This window comes from Benincasa hispida, chromosome 1, assembly GCF_027475165.1.
Source record: "Benincasa hispida cultivar pf3 chromosome 1, pf3_genome.v1.1, whole genome shotgun sequence".
NCBI lineage: Eukaryota > Viridiplantae > Streptophyta > Magnoliopsida > Cucurbitales > Cucurbitaceae > Benincasa > Benincasa hispida.
The window spans coordinates 38,833,406-38,844,313 of record NC_143478.1 but is presented as its reverse complement, the minus strand read 5'-3'; positions in this window follow the sequence as shown (position 1 = coordinate 38,844,313).

Genomic DNA, 10,908 nt, shown 5'->3' with positions numbered 1-10,908 from the left:
AGAAGAAAGACCAAGATTTCTATTTCTATCTTTTTTTTTTCTCCCAAAACTAGCATTTTAAGGAAAAATAATTGAGGAATTAAATAAAAACCATTTTAGAATTAATTGAAAAATCAATTTTCACTAAGTAATTCTTGAAACTAATTTAAATAGACGGAAATAAAACTGTTAAAAGGTATTAAAAATTAACTCATTTTTCTTTTTTCTTTGCTATGGGTCAAAAGCCCAAAAGCCCAAATCATTCCCAACAATATTTAATTGTTTTGTAAATTGGATATTCTAATTAAATATTATATTTATTTTTAAAAAAATAAATATGATAGTTAATTATTTAAATTAATAACTTAAATATCCTATCATTCATTTAAATTAATTAGTTTTTTTTTTTAGTTCTATAAGATGTGAGGAGAATCAATGATTAGATATGGATTTAGTTTTAGAACCATCCAAAAGGCTAAATTACACTTTTTAAGTATCATTTTTTTTTTTGGAAACATATTGTATCTTTGTTAGTTTTTAACTTTTTTTTATAAAAAAAAACTTTTGTACTTTGAAACATCATGAAATGGGATGGGAATGAGTTTTTATTAGAAATAATTACGTTAATTCGATATGTGTAATTAATTCGACATTTATATTAATAAGATAATAATTAATTGTTCAACTATGTATCTCAGCAGACTTTCAACACCAACTAATATCATTATTTCAAACGGATAAATTTCCATAAATCTTGCAATTTAACCATTGTTTTGAATTTTTGTATTGAATTTAATAGTAAGTTTGAATATTTCAATATTCTATAACAACTAATTTTCAAATCTTTGTTTGAAATTTAAAATATTATATAATATTATTTTTAAATTGTTTTTATGATTATCTTATTTTGAATTTTTAAATCTTATATTATATTAGTTTTCATAACTAACTTTTTATATTTATAGTAGATTTTCTCTTAATCATAATTAAATCATATGTTTTTTAAATTGATTTTATTATTATCTTTATTAAAAATTTATTTTAAATGTGTAATATAAAAAAAAATCTCATTTTTATTAATTAGTTTTTTTTTAAAAAAAATTGAATCGTATTATTTTTTGTTTTAAAAATTCCATTAGAAAGAATAGCAAAAGAGAAATTGTATCAAATTTATAGCAAATACACAGTCTCATATGTGTTCCCATTTTTGTTTAGCCCTAAAATGCCTTCATATTTTCAATTACACTCCAACTAATTCTACCATTTGCAGAATTTTTAGCATAAATCTTGATTTTCTCTTACATTATCTTCCTACACTTTTTAAATTTTAAAAATCGAATGTAATTTTTTTTTTCAATTTTTCAATTTTATTTTATCTAATTTTTCAATTTTTATCTTTTTCTTAGTGATTTAATTCTCTGTTTTGAATCGATGATAAGTCTATTTTGGAGGCTTCACTTAACCAATCAAATTCACTGGTGCAGGAAGAAAAGCTCAACTTAATCAATCATGGCCAATAGTTCAAGTCACATAGTCTCTTCTTTCCAGAGTGATTTCTATCAAATCATTGTGAAAAGGTAAGCCAAGCATATAGACGGTATTGGTATTAACCTGTTTGGCTTGGGGTCTTATACCCACCTTGTCCGATTCGATCGAGGAAGAATGTACGTCGAACATTGTTTGTTTCTTTTCTATTCATGAGATCTCCTCAATTGACATAAACACCACATCATGAATGGTTAGTAATTTCAATTGACGATTTTTAATTGGGATTTTTATACCCCAATCTAAATCGGGTTTCTTTATTCATGAATGCAATTATTTAGATAAAGTTTTTATCAATCCAGCCATCACTTTCTAAACTAATATTTTGGTCTAGAACCAAGAAAAAGTATTGTTACAGAATTTTGGGTAAGTTCAAAAGGGATGTAGAAGGTTTAGTTGAGTGATTTTCAATTGCGATGTATTTGTTTTTAAGTAATTACACTGTATTTGTAGGTCACATAAATATCTTAGCATCGCCAAAAACTTTCAAAAGATGTTAGATGACTACAAAATCCTCGTCAGAATTATAGTGTAATTAATTTTACTTTAACCCTAAAATGCCCCCATTTGGATTTTTAGTTACGTTGCAACTAATTCTTTTTAGCATAAATCCTGATTTGTCCCCTAAAGTATCTCCCTACACTTTCAAATTTTAAAAATCGAATGTAATCTTTTTTAAAAATCGAATATAATTTTTTTTTTTCAAATGTTTGATCTTATCATCAATTTCAAATTTTATTTTATTTAATTTATCAATTTTCATCTATTTCTTACAGATTTTATTTTTTTCCTCAACAAGTCTACTTTGGAGGGTTGACTTAACCAACCAAATCTATTGGAGCATAGATGAAAATCTCGACTTAATCGACCATCGACCAAGAGTTCAAGTCACAAAATCTCTTCTTTCCAAAGTGATTCATATCGAGTCATTGTGAAAAGGTATGCCAAACATATGGAAGGTGTTGACATTAACCAGTTTGCTTCGAGGATTCTATTTCATGGCCGCACCATCTTTTATAGGCCTTTAGCGTGGAATGGTAGGGAGAGAAAGAGGCGAAAAGCCTCAAAACGTGCTATGCTTGCGTGGACGAATCGGACTCGTGCCAACGGGAGGACTTTTCTTTTGTTTTTTTGTTTTTTTTTCCGGTTTTAAAAAATAATAAAAATAATAATATTTTTATTAAAATTAATAATCACACACATGCCTCGTTCGTGCGGCGGCGGGCATGTTAGACATCCACCGAACCCACATTGGTCTATCTCCTCACTCCCTCCAAAACATTGGTACCCCTTGGGGCCCATACCCAAAACTCAAAATTGGAGTACATAAGGGAGGCTTCCAAATCAAAATTTTCCAATGTGGGATTCTCCAACCAATGGTTGGTTCCCTATTATTTTTTAAAGTTAAATTTTCACCCAACAATCCCCCACTTGGAAATTTAATCAAAAAGAGAAAGAGAAAAAAAAATTCACCGAGCAGTTTCAGTTTATACAACATTGTGCATAAGCAAAAGTGTCTTAAGACTTGAACCTTTACGTAATGTAGATGATTCAGGATATACTAAAGTAACCCTTGGTTTTGAACTTTATCTCTAACAGTATCTCACACAGAGTGTCATTAGAGTGTAGTCAAAGCCCGTACTTTAAAGCCTAACACGTTATCCTGGTTTAGTGAACGCTCTAGAGAGTTTGCCTAAAAACTCCATAGGAAGTAGCCCCTCACTTCCACATTTACATAGGTGAGTCTATTAAGAGTACTCCAATAGCTAGGTACCTCACTTGTCATCAAGTATAGATCTCATAAAGAACTGAATTCAACTTTTCTAACGCTTCAGGATATCATGCTCAGACTATAAGTCATAGGAATGAAACTCTGTGTTTGGTTTAGCATGATTCACTATATATCACTCGTGATCAGTTATTACCCGTTGAACCTGTTTCTTGGGATCTCTAATCTACAGGTTAGATTTTCCTCACCGTGATTCATCTTTCTATAGGCATGAGTCCCATCCTTTCTGAGGTTCTGAAAAACTTTTCTCTAGCCAGTCCTTTCGTTAAAGGATCTGCCAAATTTTTATCAGTCCGTATGTGATCCACTCTAACTGCACCAGTAGTGAGAAACTTTCTAATGGTACTGCGCTTACGACATATTTGTCGCCTCTTTCTATTGTAGTAACGGTTCTGAACTTTTGTGATTGCTATAGTACTATCATAATGGATCAATATGGCTAGTACCGGTTTTTCCCATAAAGGAATATCTGATAGCAGACTTTTAAGACAACCTATTTCTTCACTAGCTATAGCTAGTGCTATCATTTCTGACTCCATCGTAAATTAGGCTAAAATAGTCTGTTTCTTGGACTTCCAAAAGACAATTTCACCTGTTATATTAAAGATATAGCCACTTGTAGCCTTTGAATCATCCGAAAGAGAGTTCCAGTCAGCATCACTGAACCGTTCCAGGACAGCGGGAAACTTTTGATATGTAATCCTAGGTATTGGGTTTTCTTTAAGTATCTCATTCCCTTTCTATAGTATTCCAATGCTCTTTACTAGGTCTGCTTGTAAGCCTACAAAGTAATCCTACAGCATAAGCTATGTCAGGCTAAGTGCAGTCAGCAATGTATCTAAGACTGCCTATAATGCTCGCATACTCAGATTGATTAACATTATCACCAATGTTCTTGAATAACTTGACACTAGGGTCATAAGGAGTACAGGCTGGTTAGAATCTTTTCTATATAGCGAGATCGATAACCTATTCACTTTTATGCCTAAGATTACACTAGCTTCTCTTAAGTCTTTCATGTCGAAGTTTGCACTCAATATTGATTTCACATCATTTATGACGTGCAAGTTCGACCCAAAGATCAATAAATCATCTACATATAGACACAAGATAGTGCAAAGATTATTATCAAACTTATAGTAGATGCATTTGTCACTTTCATTAACCTTGAAACCTTTAGATAGGATAAGGTCGTCAAATTTTTTATGCCATTGCTTAGGAGCTTCTTTTAGTCTATAGAGAGATTTGTCTAATTTACACACCTTATTTTCTTGACCATGTACTACAAAACCCTCAAGTTGTTCCATGTAAATCTATTATTCAAGTTCACCATTTAGGAAAACGGTCTTTACATCCATCTGATGTACTACGAGGTTTATAAAGGGCAGCAAGAGAGAACCATGTTCTAATTGACTCAAGTGAGTCCATCTCATCATTTATGGCTTCTTGCCATAGGTTGGCATCTACTGAGGATAGGGCAGCTCTCAGATCTTTAAGATCTTCTTCTACATTATAGGTCAGGAAGTCATTTATGAAATCTTTGGCGGTTCTAACTCTTTTTCTTTTTCTAGGTTCTAGGTCAGTTTGCTCTCTAGGGTTAGGATTTCTAACTAGGGTTAGACCACTTGATCCAGAGCACCAGTATTCCTTGATTTAAAAGGAAATCTATTTTCAAAGAAGTCGACATCATTTGACTCAATGATCACTTGATTCACTAGATCATAGAACCTATAGGCTTTACTATTTAAGGCATAACCTATAAAGACACATTCGTAAGCTCTACTAGCCAACTTTCTCCTTTTTGGGTCTGGAATCCTTATAAAGGCTAGACAACCCCATGTGGTTGCTTATTCTTGAGAATTTCGTAAGGTGAAGTTTTGTTTTTAGACTTTGGGATTCTATTTAGGAAATAACACACGGTAAGGATGATTTCACCCCACCAATAAGACGCGACTCCTGAACTAAGTAAAATAGCAACTACTAGCTCAACTAAAGTTCTATTTTTCCTTTCGACTTTTTCGTTCATTTCAGGAGAATAAGGTGTGGTTTTTTCGTGTATTATTCCATGTGAGTTAAAGAACTCATTAAAACTGTCTGAGTCGTACTCAGTTCCCCTATCACTACGAAGTCTTTTAACCTTTCTATTAAACTGATTCTCTATTTCAGAAACAAAGAGTTTGAAGGCATCAAAGGCATCACTTTTGTTTTTCAGCAAGTATACAAAAGTAAAATCAGAGCAGTCGTCAATAAAGATAATGAAATATCTTTTACTGTTCCTAGTCAAGATGCCATCAAATTCACATACATCATAATGAATCAAATCTAGAGGCTCAGAATTCCTAAGTACAGATTTATGCGGAGTTTTAGTAATTTTAGTCCGACTACAATACTCGTATTTATCAAAATCATCCATAGATAACTTAGGTATCATTTCCAGCCTAATCATGTTACTAATTAAATTCTTATTCATATGACAGAGTCTAGCATGCCAAACATTCATAGAATACAACATATACACAGAAGATTTCATTTTATTGAGGTCTAAATTTAATTTGAACATTCCTTCAGTTGCATACCCTTTCCCTACAAATACATTATTTTTGTTAAGGGTATATAGGTCTGCCCCTATAGTTTGAGTAAACTCGGCTTTGTTGAGGAGATATCCCGAAACCAAATTCTTTCTTATCTCTGGAGTGTGCAGGACGTCCTTCAATGTGAGGGTCTTCCCAGAGGTAAACTTCAATTCCATCTCGTCGGTTCCAACAACTTTTGTGGAGTGGTGATCTCCCAACAGAATATTCTTATCCTTAGTTTTAGTATAAGTTTTAAATAGACTAAGGTCGTGACAAATATGGCGCATAGTGCCAGTGTCTATCCACCACCCTTCACATTTACTTCTATGATCATGGTGACTAACGGTTCTTCTGTCAAGTTTGCCTGATCAACAGGATAACGCCTGTTCCTACAGTTCCTAGCCATGTACCCAGTTTATTACAATTAAAGCAGAGGAACTATATCGTTTCTTCTGAAGGAGGCTTCTGTTTTTTCTGTTGGTTTTGGTTGCTAGAGCCATGGTTTTGACCTTTCCTCTTTGTCCCCTTAGATTTTTTGTTAGGTTTTACCACGGTAGAGGTGGGTTTCCTAGATACTATATTCACCTTCTCCTTCTGGTCCTGCTTCCGAGCTTCCTCCTTGATCTTTAGCCGGGTGATAAAACTCTCCAAGGAGAACTCCTTGGTCTTATGCCTCAAAGTGTTCTTAAAGTTCTTCCACAAGGAGGGCTGTTTATCAATAATAACAATAACTTGGAATTGTTCATCTAGAGGCATACCTTCCGTAATTATCTCGTGGGCTATCTTCTAGAGTTCATGGGATTGGGCCTCCACAGATTTTTCATTCGTCATCTGGAACTTGAGATAATGGCTAACAACATGTTTCTTCGACCCAGCCTCCTCGGTGTCGTACTTTTTTTGCAGGGCATCCCAGACCTCCTTCGCTATCTTCATTGTACTGTAGTAGTCATACAGACCATCAGTCAAACCATTTAAAATAAAATTCTTACAAAGAAAGTCTTTCTCCTCCCAATCAACAGCTTCATTTATCTGTTGTTCAGTTGGTTCTTCTAAAGGGATGATCGGCTTATCTCTGGTATAAGTTTTGACAACTTTCTTGATGGTAAGAAAGAACAACATCTTTTGCTTCCACCGATTGAAGTTTGCTCATTCGAATCGGAATGGACGGCTGAGGTCAGATATCATAACGTCATTGTTACTAGTGAAGGCCATTGATGATGTAGCGGGAATCGTCTTAAAATTTTTGGAAATGGCAAGACCCTCAGAATGACGAATAGCAAACGGTCAAGGCATGACAGTCAAGCAAAAAACAAAAACCTGCAAAATAGAAACTCGTTATAGGTTGAGTCGCAGAGCTTGCTCTCTTTAAGACGTTTCGCAGCTATGCCCAAGTGTGCAAGCAGGTCTGAAAAATGTCACGTCGTCCCCAGGATAAAATAGCCAAAGAAACTCGATCGGCTATGAAGCACAGATACTTCATATGAGACAAAGAATCAGTATCAGACACGTATCAGATACCGATACTTCCAGATACTTCACAGATACGTACCTGACACGCGATTTGACGTATCTATTTCGATGCGTACTTTTTTTTTTAAGAAAAAAGACAAGTAACTCATATAATCTTTCCCAATCTAAAATTAAGCAACCTATTTAAAAAGCTCACTACTCAAGTCCAAAATTAAAAGAAAAATAAATAAATAACGGACCAAGCCATAGACTAGAATCATCTAATCTCCATTTCACATTTGAGTCCCCACAAAGTCCACCAAAATATAAACCATTTAGATGTCTTCAATAATAAGTTCTTCGTTTATCTTCATACTTCTCTCTCTAATCTTTTCTTCTTCCTCTTTGCAACATGAGTCACTTTTCTATTGCATTTTATTAACTATTGTACTGATGTTACTTTTTTTGTATTGTATTTCAGTGTTTGTATTCTATTTTGTACTATTGTTATTAACTTGTATGCTAAATTTATCTACATCCTAGATTTTTTTAAAGAAAAAATGTATCTTCAACGTATCAGTATTCTCATTTTTTTAGAAATATATATATTAAAAATTTATAAAAAAGTGACGTATCTTTAGACGTATCCGTATCTTAGTTTTTTTTAGAAATTGACGAATTGTCGTATCCGATTGTATCCGTATCGTGTAGTCATATCTGTATCTATACTTTATAACCGATCGAAAATGCACAGTTAGCGACTAAAACACACACCATTTCTAACCCACTGCTCGGAAACAAAAATGGAAGAGTTAGGAGAGGAAAATAGAACATTCGAATAGAGTGAATAAAAAAATTCGTGTTTTCGAACTACTGAAGGCCACACCTTTTATAGGCCTTTAGCGTGGAATGGTAGGGAGAGAAAGAGGCGGAAAGCCTCAAAATGTGCAATGCTTGCGTGAATGAATCAGACTCAGCACGAATGGGAGGACCTTTTTTTTCTGGTTTTAAAAAATAAAAAATAAAAATAAAAATAAAAATATTTTTATTATAATTAATAAAATCACACTTGCCTCACCCGACTGGACGAACGGCGGCGCGGGTGTGAGATGTCCACCGAACCCACATTGCTCTATCTCCTCACTCCCCTCCAAAACATGGGTACCCCTTGGGGCCCAAACCCAAAACTCAAGATTGAAGTACATAAGGAGGCTTCCAAATCAAAATTTTCCAATGTGAGATTCTCCAACCAATGATTGGTTCCCTCTTATTTTTTAAAGTTAAATTTTCACCCAACATACCATCTTCCATGACTATTATCTACCGTAAATAAAAAATGGTGTTTTTTACGATTTGTCATCTACCTTAGATAAAAAAACTTTTGAGAAAAAGTAGATTAACCAAAGGGAAATTATTTCAAATAGTAAAATTGAAAATATTTACAAGATATAGCAAATTTTTTAAATTATCAATGATAGACACTACTAGAAGTCTATCAGTGTCTATCAACGTCTATCATTGATAGTTCTAAAATTTTGGCATATTTTGTAAATATTTTAGTTTATTTTTCTATATTTAAAAACAACTCTAATTTTTCAATTTAAAGAAATGAATTTTAGAATAATCATTTTATAATTTATTTGATATTAATACCATTTAAAAAATAATGATTTTACATATTAATATAAAAATAATTGGAATAGTATCACTTAATTTAAGAAACTCCATTATATATATGAGGCATAAACCATAATTGTTAGTTTTTTCAAAGCCACAAAAAATTAAAAATTATGTTTTTTTATTAGGTGTAAAATTTACCCTTTTTAGGGATTAATTGAACAATTTTAAAGTTTTAAGTAATAAGATAAAACCCCAATTATTCTTTCTTTTCTCATTTACTCATTTGTTTTCCTCTTATCAATTTCGTGTGCAACTGGTGGATACGTTTTCGTTTAATTTTTTTTAATCATTTTGTTTTAGAGCATTTCGATTATAATGTGTATCTACATAATTAGAGCTTGTCTTTGTTTGATTTATGAGGAATTTGTGTGTGTTTCTCGTTTTAACTTGAAAGTTTTGCTTGTTTGATTTGATAACTTTTTCTAAGATTTAAATTTTGACTAATCATTTAGGTATTGTTACATAGACTGATATTCTTTTCTTTGACTTCATTTAATTAAATAATACTAAGTCCATATCCTTTTTGTTATGAATATGATTGATTATAGATCCCTTTACTTCCCAACAACACATTTGTTTCATTAAAACTGTTATTAACAACTTAACTAACACTAATCCGTAATATTTAATGATTCAATACTTTAATAATATAAAATAAAAAAGTCAAACTCAGTGGAAGTCTAGTAAGTTTAGTAACCCACCAAAGCATATGAATCAATAAATTTTCAAAGTATAAACAAAATCTGCGTGCAGAAACTTCTCATTTGTATTCTATTAAACATAATGAATGCAATGAGGCCAATCAATTTATACAAAAAAAAAAAAAGGGTTTAAATTGAAAAAAAAAAAAAAAACCAAATTACAATTTACACCATCTCTCACTAAGCAAGTAGTAATAAAAAATGTAAGAAAAAAAGGTAAAACAATATAGTTTATACTTTTAAGTATAGTGTTAATGATTTATAAAAGACTCAAACAAATCATAAAAACAATTGATATGATTATGTCAAAGTTCTAATTGCCTAATATGTTGCTATCCTATAGTTATAGTAACAAAGTAGTTATATCTTACTATTAGCTTTATGATAATGAATTGTTGGCTATCCTGCAATTATGGTAGTCAAGATTGAATGTTGTGTGGAGTGGGTTGAGATTGGTTTGAATGTTTTGGTAGTCAAGCTTAGTTTTACTTGTTTTGGAGATCTAAATGGAGTTTTTGTGTGTTTGATTGAAGTTTATGAAGTTTAAATGTTGTGAGGGATAAGTTGAGCTTAGTTTGACTTGTTTTGGAGATCTAAATGGAGTTTTTATGTGTTTGGTTGAAATCTATGAAGTTTGAATATCGTGTGGAGTGAGTTGAGCTTAGTTTTATTTGTGTTGCATCTTATAAATGGGGTTTTATGTATTTGGTTGAAGTCTATGAATTTTGAATGTTGTGTAGGGTGGGTTGAGCTTAATTAAACTTGCTTTGGAGCTCTAAATGGAGTTTTGGTATCTTAGAATTGTTTGTAAGATTCATTGAAGTAGGTTGAATTGTTTGAAAGAGGATCGAATCTCGCAGCATAAGCGTTTTGTTATAACACCTTGCATCTCGCAAATCGATTTTACATTAAACAAAACCATTATACAAAAAAAATATATATAAACATATAGATTATCATGCATTAGGGAAAGGATTAGAATGATTTTTATCTTTGTAGATTACCAAGTGCCACAAACAATCCTCTCCTAGTTCCAACGAACGGATCTCCAATGATCTTGATCACGAATAATTTCTTAAACAATCTCGAACACTACCACGAGAGTAACCTTGTTATTCATTGGGGTTCCAATAGAGGGATAGATGGTATCCAACTATTGGAAGAGGGAGAGGAGAAAAGGGTTTTGGAAAGT